We start from the raw sequence: 13,841 nt of genomic DNA, 5'->3' as shown, positions 1-13,841 counted from the left end.
GACAAGAGGGCACAAACGTAATAAACAATCCGAACGAGACGGCAATAATTGAAGACGACACGGTCGGTCGATCGTTCCATCCTTGAACCACTTTGCGAGCATTAATCGTGACAACTCAATGACCATTGCGTCTGCGGGGATTGTAGTCAGTTGCCCCATTATCGCGATATTCCGTACGTGGAAAAACGTCATGTCCGCACAAGCGCAGACGCCGTCGGATAGTTAAATATACGATCGATTGCACGCGCGGACGCATCGATTAATCGACCAATACGTTGCGCAAACAGACTCGCAGATGCGTGACACATCAGAGAAAATAATATCAATCCATGGCCGAGGTCGGTGACACGGAAGGAAGCGAAAGTTTAAACGCAGTTCATGCCCCCCTCCTCCCCCCCCCCCAATCCCTCACTCTCCCATGGACTGCACGCACATCACATTCCTCACATCTCATTTCCCATCGGCATCTGCCACTGTTCCCGCGGAGGCTGCACGGCAGCGCCGTGGCATCTCTGCAGCTTAAAAAAATATATTTTTTCACGTAAAGCCACCACCTAAGATAAAAGGGGATGTGACGCGGCGCGGTTCTTTGTTGAGTTGTAATCAAACACAGCACCCCCTCCCCCCCTTACTCCTGGCTCAGCCTTGGTGGGCCTCATGGCAGCAGCAGCAGCGGCAGCAGCAGCAGCAGTGCGCTGCTCCACACCGCAGGCGGCGTGCTCGGAGCCAGCGGCGCTTCGGGAGGCGGCGGGGGTGACGGTGGCCGTGCGAGAGGACGGGAAGCGGAGCGGGGGGGGGGGGGGTGATGCATGCGGGGGGGGTGACTGGGACGAGCGAGAGGGACACAGACACGGGGCTTAACCCCAGATCAAAAAGGGGGGGGGGGGCTCATTAAGCGTGCCCTGTGGGACGCCCCCCACGTCCCTCCTAGCCGGGCGCAACTCTCGTCTCTCGTCAGGTTCGAAGGAGCTGCGGCCACAGCGGACTGCAGCGCGCCACGGCGTTCCTCTGCCGGCCGGCGCGCGTGGTGATTCACGGTGGCGCGTCAATATTGATTCGTGCAAACGGGCGCTCAGTTCTTAGTTTCCTAACACAACAACAACAACAACAACACAAATACGTGACCCGTGCAAGGATCTGCCGCGCGATAATTCAAAGAGGCACACTGCGCGATTCTGTCTTCACACGGTTATGGGGATCTTTTTTTCCGTCTCTCTCTCTCTCCTTTTTGGTGGCCAAATCTCGCGACATTTCGGTCGCCGCTCGTTTATTAAACGCAGCGCGACTCGCCTCGCGTGTCGGTGTGGATCCCGCTACCCGCATTCACCCGGGGAACGCGCTCGTGTCGTGCTAACAGCGCGCGATGCGTGTGGCTCGGTGGAAATTATCGGTGCGGAGACATTGCTGCCACTTTCAAGTGACTCCTCTTATTGGCAAACATCTGCAAATTGTCATCATCGACAGGCATGGTCTTATCCACTGCTAGATGAAGGGCTCCGCTCGCCAGCACCACCCCTCACTGCTGCACGACCGTTTCCTTCACCGGTGCCTCCTGACCGCTCGCTCGCTCTCTCTCTCTCGCCACTCCATGAAAAGAATAAACGATCGAACAAACGAATGAATGGACAGATCTACTGGGAGGCTGCAGAACCGCAGAGTTTCCCCTTTTAGTCAGACGGTGCAATTGAGCGGGCCAAGCGAAGGGTTAAACTTCCAGAGTCCCTGCATCCCAGAGGCATCAGGCCCCGTTACTGGAAAAGTCTCTGTGAGGGGTCCGGTGTGAGCCCGGGCACAATCAGAGGTTAACTATGGCTGGCAGCAGAAGACGGAGAGACAAAGGCGGGAGGCAACAGAAGCCGCTGCACGGAGCGGAACTTAAACGTTCTCCCGTTACGCTCAGCTCGGAGCGAACACAAAAAAACCAACAACGGCACGCACAGGCTGTGAGAATCGTGGCTTATAACAAAAACGAACGAGTGTAATGGAAATAATCATGATTGTGATTAGACCGACTGTAGTAAACGTCTTGGTTTAGAAATGGAATCGTTTCCGCTTCAGCAATTTCGTACAATGAGTAACATCGCGCAGACTGCAGCGATAACACGCGCGGATTGTTGTTATTTTCTTATTCTTCTTCTCTGTCGCTAAATTACAAAAACGCAAAATGTTCCTTGGCTCAGGACTCGATGTTGAAATCTCAAATTATTTTAACTCCGTTACGGGAGGGAGAAGGTGCGGAGTGGAGGAGATACCCACATCCGAGTAACTTCCACACTTCCACTGGAATTGCGATTTAAATATCTAAACACGACGGCTAATAAAAAAAGATGTTGCAATTTATTCCCGTGCCAAGCCATGCGGAGTAAAGGTTATATATATATATAATCTTAGTTTAATGTGCATGCCTTCAATTATTTAACATTAACTCGCAAAGTACGTTAACCACAGGCATGTCACTGCAGGAGGCCCGCGCCCACAACCCTCGTGGTGAATTCCTGATTTATTTCGCAAGGCTCCGCTGATTTTTGTTTTTGTGTGTCCCCCGGCTTTTATGTGGCGAAGAGAACTCATCACGCCACCCACAATTTGCGGCCGCTCGTGTCGCGCTGAAACCCATCCCCTATCGAGTGTTTTTAATGAAATAAAACGTGATCGTTATTATAATTGACAGTCATGGATCCATCGACTCCTGGATGAAAGCCTCCCCTCGGCGTGGCGGCCGCCGAGAGTTGTGTGACCATACTTCACCACGCTGGTCAAGCGCGTGTTGGTGAATCGCGAAAGTTGAGCCAGGACCGGTTCGCGTATATCGCTCGCCGACCTCGCGACCGCCGGGTTGGTAGCGCAGTGCGTGTCGAGTTCTGTGGATTCGTTCACGTGGCCGCCGTTACCCGCTGGGCCACTGCTCTGCCACGTGAATAATTCATTATTTTAGTATTTTGCTGAGCCATTTGGGCCAGAATTGGACAAAACCTAACCCGCTACTTGTCACCCAGGAAACTGCAGGGCATCACCGACTAAGTGTTACTAACCTAACGTGAAAACTGAAGTACAGTTCTTTGTCCAGCAAAGTCTCACTGAGTCTCGAGACGAAGTTTTTTTAGGAGGGTCCCGCTACATTGGAATAATTGGCTTCGTGCGCGGGGAAAAAAAAACACTCGATCGCGATAAGTGTTCATAGCGCTACACAAAGTATGCAAACATACACTTGCTGTACTCCATCTTCGGGCCACCTCGTCTGCACAGAGTTGGACCACAAGTGTGTGCCTCTACCCCTGGCTTGAGGCTTACGCAGGGCTCATTATTGCCACGTTCATAGCGCAGTGCGCTGACCAATGCATCACCACCCCCAGATGTGCTCCAAAATTCCAAATAAAAATGGTTCAAAGAATGAGGTTTTGAGTTTAAATCCATCAACATTATCATCGTCGTCACCATAAAAAAAAACACAATGGGCAACGTTGAACAGAAACCACGCGTCTCACGGCAGATCAAACCATCGCGAGCGGACATTGAGGGCACTCGCACTCGACCGGCGAGCACGTGGTTCAAGAGTTCAACACCGATTCAAGTTCGCACGGCGCCATCGTCCACGCGGCTCGCACCACGACGCCGCGCGCGCCGCTTGCCGCGGGCTGCCCGGTCCGCTGCCGCGACTCTTCCAGCGTTCGGCTCGATGAGAGGCAACGTGGGGAGACCGGGGGGCGGGGGAGGAGGGGGAGCATGGCTGTGTGGTCTGCGAGGGAGGGAAATGAGGGGGGGGGGAGCTCACAAAGGCCCTGCAGTTTCCATTCACGTTTAGATATCAGCGACGCGGCAATTCGCCAACGTCGAGGGCTCGTGCGCGAGGAGCCCTCGAGCGGCGCAATTACCGGGAGCTCCGCGCAGAAGGCGCAATGAGCAATCACCGACTAAAGAGCAACACCTGGGAGAGAACAATGGGGGGGGGGCAAGGTGGCGGTCTGCCCGCGGGCGGGTTTGCACGATGCGCGCCGCTGCCGGAGTGGTGGCGCGCGCCCAATTAGCGGTCGGAGCGCGCGTGCCACCGACACCCCGGAGATAGCGGCAAAGGTGCAGCCCCGACAACTTCTCGCTCGCGCCACTGCTGGTGGAAGGGCCTCCTCCGCAGAGACGGAGCTCTGCAGAGAGCCCCCTCCCCCCCCCCCCCCTCGTAGCTAGTTGGGCCCCGCTCTCACGCGCCGGGCCCGACGTCTCGGAAGAGGCGGGGAGTACTCACGCCTTACCCCACCGCACGCGGACGAGCGCCAATCGGCCAGCTGCGGTGAGACCCGCCTATCTTGCTGGGTGGACAGACGCGGGCGGATTTAACGAACTCAAGGATTGTTCCCGCTTGCGTGCAGGGAGTTGTTAAGATAATATTGGATTGAACGTGTTCTTTACGCAGGGCAATGAAAAAAGTATACGCATCTGTAAATATATAAACACATCGCCACGTGAAACAGACGATGTTTGAGGTGGGCAGGAGGCTCCGATGGTCAGACCGCTGAGCTGGCACAGCTGAGAGACTGGATTCGAATCGAGGCAGCAGCGTGTGGTTCAAACGGGTGCTCGAGTGTGGAGAGTTGATGATCTCAGCCACGGCCACCATCGACTCACGTAGAGACCCATAGACTCACATAGAGACACATAGACTCACACAGAGACCCATAGACTCACACAGAGACCCATAGACTCACACAGAGCCCCATACACTCACACAGAGCCCCATATACTCACATAGAGACCCATATACTCACACAGAGACCCATAGACTCACATGAAGACACATAGACTCACACAGAGCCACATAGACTCACACGAAGACACATAGACTTACACAGAGACCCATAGACTCACACGGAGACACAGACTCACAAAAAGACCCATAAACTCACACGGAGACACAGACTCACACAGAGCCCCATAGACTCACAACAGAGCCCTATGTACACACATACATACCGATGGATTCACGTAGAAACCCATATACTCACATAGACTGAGTTGTGATTAAGCCGGGTCCTCGAGTGTGGAGAGCAGATGGTCTCAGTCCGGTCATCAATGACTGCACACACAAAACCCCATCATATTAAATATGGTTGTGCACTTCATTTGTGCGTCACGTAATGTAACCGACAGCGCAATCAGAATAAAATTGTGGGGAGAATATGAAATCATTATTGAAGAATATATATAATATTTTTTTCCCTATTGGTCTTCCAGGCTTGTGTTAGCCGGCAGCATTTGTTTAAGCGTGCAAACACTGCAGAGGCTTTGACTTTCTGGGTTTCATCACCAGAGTCAAGTTTGCTAAATAAATACTTCCGGTTTGCCAGATGTTATGAGTGAGAACACTGTCCCTACACAACGGGGCCCTGTCAGTGCAAACGATCGATATTATATATCAATAAAAAAACTCATTATGCTTCGAAGTGTCAAAAGCCCTTTCTCAATAGGTCCGGCTTGGGGATGTTTGGTACATTCCGTTCATGAGTGAATGTGGAATTTTCATCATTGAAAAGGTCAGAGTGATACGATGGTAAATAGCAGGGTCAGACAATGTAAGGGTGTTTAAACTCAATGTCGGGGTCAAGATCCAAATTATATGCGTGGGTCAGGGGGTCAAATGGTGATATGGATGTTAACGTTTAGGTTCATTGGCTGGCATTAGTATAAACAGGCGCTCGCTAACAGCACTGACTCTAATGGCTTCTCTTTGTAATGGAGGGCGAATAGAAAATGCAAGTTCATTGCCGTTTAGAGCGAGGCCGTCGTGCTCTTTCACGCTCGAGCAACGTTTGGCTCTTGAGCAAAGATCGTAATTATAATAAATAAACAAGTAGGCGAGCGAACACTCAGCCGAGCCTACCGGAGCGCGAACCTGGCGAAGGCGGTGGCGGTGTTCGCGTTGTAGCGGCGAGGCCAGTGGCCCCGCTCTTGCCGGGCCCTTCGCGAGTGGAGGTCGAGACGGCACGGGACAAATCAGGCGGCAAGAAAATCCACAACCGCCATCCGCCCACGACGAAGCGTCGGGGGCTGGTTTGTGAAAGATGAAACAGGACGAGCAAACGAACAAAAAAACTCATCTTCTTGGCTCTTTCGGTAAAGTCACGTAGAATGGAAATAATAAAATAATAAAAATAAAACATAATAAAAAAAATAGTGAGAATTATTTTATTATGTTTTCTTTTTATTCTTTTATTATTTCCATTCTACGTGACTTTACCGAAAGAACCAAGAAGATGAATCCCTGCAGTCACGAAAGCTTTAAATCGGAACAAAAAACTGTCGCCCGAATTGTAACTAACAAACAAAAAACTCCGCAGCTGCCGAAAAAAAGAGACCACGGCGTTGATTTAAGAAGTGCGAAAGATGTTTAAGCTTCCAAACGCCCCGTGCTTGCTGGTTAGATTGGAGTCTCAATAATACGTGGCGGTGGTCCTTGGGATGGATGCGTGGGTGGGTTGCGAGCGAGCAGAGGTTGAGCGTGTGCGTGCAGGGATATCGTAACGGCGAGCTGAAGGATTTTCATTTGGTCCGGGGGGCTCGTTCCACACCCAGAGGCCACCCGTAATTGGGTACAGACGGTGGGCGCGCGTGGCCCCCTGGGTCCTTGCAACCACCCCACGACCCCCTCCTCCCCCCTCTCTTCACCGCGCGCGTTGAAGACGAACGGCGCCAACCAACGCCACAACAGAGCCCGCGGTAAGTAACGATACAATTGACGTTTTGCGATCGTCGGGCCGGCGGAGTCGTGGTGCCGGAAAGACGACGATGTTTTCGGGGGGAGGGGGGGTGGGGAGGAGAGGGAGGGGTGGTGGGGAGGAGAGGGGGGGGGGGTGGTGGGGAGGAGAGGGGGGTTGGTGGGGGGGAGAGGGGGGTGGTGGGGAGGAGAGAGGGGGTGGTGGGGAGGAGAGGGGGGGGTGGTGGCCCCCCGGGTGGCGAAGCGAGAGAGAGCGACAGGAGGAAAAGAGCGGGAGAAAAAAAAGCGAAATGGTTTTTTGAGCGAGCTCGTTAAAATTGAATGCCACCCACCCGTGCGTCTTGGGAGGTGTGGCTGAGCAGGTTAAGAGTGGAAGTTTGCAATAAAAAAAATAGAGAAAAAAAAAAGTTACAAAATTGGATAAAATTATTCCAAAAAACGGTCCGAGCAAGCCGGTCTCCTACTCAGGCGCACCTGCCCATCAGCGGGGTCCAAAAGAAATCAGCCTTAGTGCAAATATCACAAAGACAAACATTGCGTTTGTGCTGCCCTTTTCTCTTTAAAGAAGCCGTGTAAAAAAGAAAAAAAAGAAATTACAACAAAAGAAGTACAAAAATAAAACGTGCCAAAAGTTCAACTTTTAAAAAAGGGTTCCGCACTGTTCTTGCGCGTTCATTAGCGGAGCATCCCGCTGGTGGCCACTCGCTCTCTCGCGCGCGGGGGACTACGCCGGCCTCGTGGATTCGATGGAATTGGCTGCTTCGGGTGGCCGTTTGCCGACCACACTTTCAACTGTAGCGCAGACGACTGCGGCAAAATGTTTAAAATATATAAATTATTTATAATTATTCATAATTCACAGCCCCATGTCATTCCACTGATGGATGAAGGCCCCCCCCACCTTCCCCGCCCACACCATGTCGGTCGCGCAGATTTCTAGACCGCGATTCGGCATTCCGCTCGCTGCTGAAGGTGCTAGAGCAGGGGTCTGCAACCTTTAAGACATAAAGAGCCACTTGGACCCGTTTCCGAAGGAAAAAATAAACTGGGAGCCGCAAAACCATTGCAACATTTAAAACAAATATAACACTGCATATGTTGTTTCTTACCTTATTGCTATATACAGGATCGTGCAGTCAGCTGTCAATCTGAATAAAAAATGACTTTTCACTTAACAATGTAAAATATATTTTTGCAAATTAATAGCTAAATTACCTGGTTAATGGGATTTTTGCTCCTGAACCTCAGTGCACAGTGTCTGCACATCAGGGCTGTAAGACGTCACCTTCATTTTCACACAGGCTTGCAAGCTGTCATCTGTGAGGCGTGATCGATGTTTGTTTTTAATATAGTTCATGTTGGAGAAGACCTGCTCACATACATATGTGGAGCCGAAGATCGACAGGACTCCAAATGCATACTTTTTCATGTTTATATAAGTGTTGGGGGTGGCATTCCATGTTTCGAATACAAGTTTGTCCTGTTTGGGAAGGTTTTCAATATCACTCCATTTATGATTCTGAGCCAGAATGGCCTTCTGACGGGCAACATCCTCAAGAGTAGCGGTCAAGCATTTGAACTTGGACACCCATATATCTTTGTCGGCTATATCGGCCAGTTCCATCTCAAGATCAGGTTGACTTACACCTTCAAATGCAGTCATATTCAATAGGGATGGATCGATCGCCAGGGGAGTGACAGGGAAGGATAATGTCGTTTTTTCCTCTCTGAACTCACAGAATCGTTTCCCAAACGAACTTTGCATTGTGGTGATTGCAGACTTGAAATATTCCAAATTTATCGTATCATGACTTTGTTTGAACTCTCTCAAAGAGGGAAAGTGAGACAGTGTACCTCTCTGTAAATCTTTGACAAACACTGTCAACTTGCGCTCGAATGCCAAAACCTCCTCCAGCATGTGCAGGGCTGTGCCTCCTTTCCCCTGAAGGGTTGTATTTAGCGTGTTTAGATGTGCTGTCATGTCTACCATAAAATGTAATTTTTCCAGCCACTCTGGCTGTTCCAGCTCAGCAAAGGTGAGCTCTTTGCTGCCCAGGAAGGTTTTTACTTCTTCCAAACATGGGACAAAGCAACGGCAACGTTATTGCCTGTCACCGGGCGGGCAGTGTGGAGCGGAGCGGCGACCTGTCAGCAGCGGCAACGCCAGAGCAGGTGTCACAGTGCGCCTCCTCCCCTCGCTAGCATCCGCCCCGGAGCCGCGGTCAAGGTTCAAAAGAGCCGCATGCGGCTCCGGAGCCGCAGGTTGCCGACCCCTGTGCTAGAGGGAGGAAGGGCCGGTTCAGTTATCACTCGCCCCTGATGTTAGCCGTGGACAGGAATGAAATTCAGGTGGACGGTTTCACAGCGCAAGTGCGCTAACCACTTAGGCCGCTGTACGTGAGCTGTATCGTTCAGTTTCGTTCCGACAAACGGGGCACTACTTTATCTTTTGCTCAATATGTTCAACGTTAATCAAAGGTATCCAAACAAAAAGTTCTCCACGCATTATCCTGCAGTTAATGAGAAAAGTGAAATTTATTGGCGCACTATATTGACTGCGTATTGAGACATATAAAACTGTTGAGCTAGATTTTCAACCAATCAGCATCGAAAATGTAAGTAGGTCTGAGCCAAAATCAAGCCAATATCACTACGCACATGTAAACACGGAGGAGGACTTAAACAGCGCAGCTTCATCTGATAGCGGCGATCAAGCTCGATTAACACAGGTATGTTTACTCACTTGAATTTAATGTTATACAAGTTAATATATTGCCAACTGGGTTTATAATTTATTCTTCATATCTTAATATAGGACTTTTTCGTTAGGCAGCTCAAATGAAATCAGATGAGAGCATTCTGACACACATTCGTGGGAAAGACTGCATTGCAATCGAGGTCCGATACCACAAATCCTGCTATCGAGATTGCACAAGATTTCTCAGCAAAACTGAAAAACATATAGGTAGGTACAAAAAATTGTTTGTTCACAAATCTGTGGGGTCACTCCAATTACATTTACATATTGCGTGTGAATGCAATGTTATTCCATAATCAAATTATTTCTCTATAGAAGGTAGGGCTTTAAATATACATGTCCTATCTAATGCTCTGACTGGAACCTTCACTTAGCAACAGTGAGACGTATGCTGGCATGGTATTTTGCATATGACCGCCAAAATGATGCAAGGTACCTATCAGCATATTGGGTCGAGATGATCAATCTTCCAAAGACTCATCCACACTGCTATAAAGAAGTTACTGTAAAAGGAAACTGGACAGTACAGCGTAAGGATGCTAACAGGTTCTCATCCATAGCTTGTGACCAAGCAATAGAACAAACCTGCAACCGTGATTCAAAGACCAAAGGCGGCATAACTGGGATAACATTGAACAGAGGTGCCGTCCAGCGATGGATACTGTCTCATCCTGAACGTTCTGCAATCACAAGGCAGTGTGAAATGATGGCTGGAATGCAACATGAAGAGAGGGGTCATAAAGAGTTGGATGCAACAAGAATTGCAAAAGACAATGCTGCTGTTATATCTTTGGTTTCAGCGGTTGAGTCTATGATCAACCCCTTGCTGCCTCGTGAAGATCTTGTATGTGTTAGCTCTGGTGTTGTTGCTACAAAGACTGTCAGAGATGACATACAACGTGCTTGTGATAAAGGTGAAACAGCTCTGAAAATTTTCATCCAAGATCGAGTCCAGTCATCAAAAACAGACTTCTTCTCTCCAATAAAGTCCTTGAAGCTCACTACGTTTGGGGATCAAATGAAGAAATCATCCAAGACAAAAGATGGAAATCAAGTTATTCTAAAAAATTACAGGAGACTCTTTGCACGACTGTTAGTGATACGTCAATCCCTGTCTGTAAACTTGAAAGAGATTCTGACATTTTCACTTGGCAATATCTCATCCCCGCTAGCAAGCACTGATGGTTCATTAGCCAAAACAAATAAGGCTGCTCTTCTAGCTTGTTTAGCATCAAAGAACAAGGACTGTCACTGATAGATGGCATGGCATTGATCAGGAGTCTCAAGAATATACCAGACACATTCGGTGAGCTTGCTGATGATCTTCTTCAACTTATGATTAAGATGGGTAGAAAGTTCAGTTGTCCAAGGGTCGATTTTATCATTGATCGCTACTCGGCAGTGAGCATCAAAAATGCTGAACGATCAAGACGTGCTGTTGCTGGACAACAATTACTGCCAATATACAGCATCAAGCAGAAGACTCCAAGTCAGTGGACCAAGTTTCTAGCCAGTGGTGAAAATAAAAAAGCCTTGACAGACTTTCTCTTTGAGACATGGAGAACTGTGCCTTTACAAGCAGCTGGAAAAGACATAGCTATCTTTGTGGCACACAGAAATGTATGTCATCAGCTCACTCTTAAAGATGGCATTATGTCTGTCAAAGAGGTAGAATCTTTGACTTGTGACCATGAAGAAGCTGACACGAGGCTCCTACTTCATGCAAAACATGCCTGGAGTGAACTTTATAATAAGATAATCATCCAGAGTCCTGACACTGATGTTGCTATAATTTCACTTTCAATAATGGCTAAGCTTCCCTCAGCAAAGATGTACTTTCTGACAGGAACAAAAGACAGGCAAAGAATGTTCGATCTCCAGGCTATTGGTTCTGCTTTGGGTCCTTCACTAACAGAGACACTGATAGGACTACACACATTCACTGGCTGTGACTCAACTAGCTCCTTTTATGGGAAAGGAAAAGAGAAACCACTAAATATAGTGTCTGGAAATGCAGAGTACATCCGTGCATTTGTTGCTCTTGGGAGGCAATTTGAAATGGACAGCACCACATTTGTGACCATAGAACGTTTTGTGTGTGAGCTGTATGGAGAAAAGGTATCAGATGTTAATTTGGCCAGATACAATAGGTTCTGTGTCCAGGCCTCTTCCGAACAGGCACTACCTCCAACAAAAGATGCACTTACAGAGCACTTCAAGCGTGCTAACTACCTAGCTGCAATCCACAGGAGAGCATTGGATCCTTTTATAAATGCTCCCAGTCCAGACGGCTTTGGATGGATTGTCAAGGATGGTGATCTCATCATATCATGGATGACTAAAGATCCAGCTTCTCAACAGATTTTGGGGTCACTCCACTGTGGGTGTAAGTCTGGTACTTGTCCAGGTGGAAGGTGCTCATGCCACAAGGCTGGCCTGGCCTGCACTGACCGATGTAAACGTGTTCATTGTGACAATGTGAGATTCACTGAGGCTATTGTTTCATGTGCATCTGATAGTGAGGACAGTGATCTTGATATTTAGTGATGTGTATATGATAATACAATTAATATAGGACATATATATTTAATATAAATAAATCAAAATTCAATCTTGTTTACAATAATCATTGCTGTGAATATGTACATGTAGTGCAGTTGCTGCTCATGTATGCGAATTGACAATTCGCATACATTCAGATTTTACCTCAAATATTACCTTTCAATTGGAACAACATAATGAGAAGTAATTGGGATGTTAATGCTACAGCAGAAGTTTTCTTGATAATCTTATCATGTTTACTGTGCATAGATAGCAACTTCAGGTATATCACACATTTCAAACTGGTTTATTTTGTACTTCAAGTGGTAATTCTGCATTTTTGGGTTTATATGATAAACAGGTTTAAAAGTGCAAAATTCCCTATGGTTTCCCTTTTTTCAAAATGGGCACCTTTAGCATCATTTTTCTCAAAAACTGCAAGGTTGTGTGCGGAGAACCTTTTCCTAAGGAATCTCTATATATTTCTGATGTTAAATATTAAAAAAGTAGGTAGTGCCCCACTTGGTGGAACGAAACCCTATTTCTAGGCCTATTTTAGGCTACCGACAGCCGCCTAACTGCATCACCGCTCCTCCCAGGGTACATTTTATCAATGGCAAAACATAAAAAAAGGCTCAGACGACCCCAGCCTATCGGAACGTAAACGCCTGTCAACCTGCCAGGGTACAGTTTTATCTGTCAGTGGTCCTGACAATGCACGCTGGACCAACGAATGGATCCGGCATCAAGAAGTCAGATTGGATTTGACTTCTTTGCTAGGGGTCAATTTTACTTTTGGCGTCATTTGCGCGCTGTCACAAAAAAAAAATCGCCACGTGTGACACAAAATGATTAAAGAGATTGGAAATCAATACGGAAAATACGCTGGAAATTAGGGGTCCTGTGTGGAATTTGGCAGCAAAACTCTGTGAGTGCTTTCTGTTGTGAAAGGAGGGCGCCTGAACCCTGACCCTAACCCCTGCTTTCAATGATATCTGTACGCGGCGGGTGGGAGTCTGATTGCTACAACTCATCAAACTTTTCACCAATGTCACTGGCGATGGGGGTGCAGTCCAATCTCATTTCCCTTCTAGAAGCAAAAAAAAGATTCATTCTCCAACTTCCCCGCACAGGAAGCCTCTCATTAGCGGTTACGCGAGCCTTTTAATGAAATAAAATATTAATCAGGAGCTAAAATTCCCTGTGCTGTGGATGAATATTTTAAAGAAAAGAAAACCACCACGAACAGCGGGAGAGAAGTCGGAAGGGTTTGGAGCCGGGGTTAGAGGACCACGGTGACACCGTGCGACAAAATATAGCGGCGAAAAAAACTAAAAAGGGGGGAGGGGGGTCATACCGTAATTAATTCTAGCACCTTAATGAATGTGCAGAGAAGCGGTGTGCGCGGCATGACGGAGCCTGTCACTCCGCGTTACTTCACGGCGCGGCCAAGTTGTTGCGGCTCGCACAACGAGGTTTGTCTTTTATTCCAGTAAACATTTTAAATATTCATATTTCCTGCTGAATAATTTATGGCCGGGGGAGAAGGGAGGGTGCGGGGGGGGCGTGGAAGGGTATTTTTTTCTTTAATGCCGCTGGGGACAAATCGGCGAGACGCTTGTACCGGGATTTCGGCGCCACTTTTGAAGTTTGTCTGCCGCTTGCGTCACGGAACAAGCGCGGGCTTCGTCGTGAGATGGAAGAGGAATCACAAGGCAGGGATCGCTACCCACGGGGGTGGGGTGGGGGCGAGGAGGGCGGGGGTGGTGGTAGGAGGGTGGGTGGGGGAGGTTATTATTATTATTATTTTTTAAATGTAAACTGCGCGGCGCCCCGATG

This window comes from Lampetra planeri, chromosome 16 (assembly GCF_965212315.1).
Source record: "Lampetra planeri chromosome 16, kcLamPlan1.2.h2, whole genome shotgun sequence".
NCBI classification, from domain to species: Eukaryota; Metazoa; Chordata; class Hyperoartia; order Petromyzontiformes; family Petromyzontidae; genus Lampetra; species Lampetra planeri.
Note: the sequence above shows the minus strand (reverse complement) of the source record.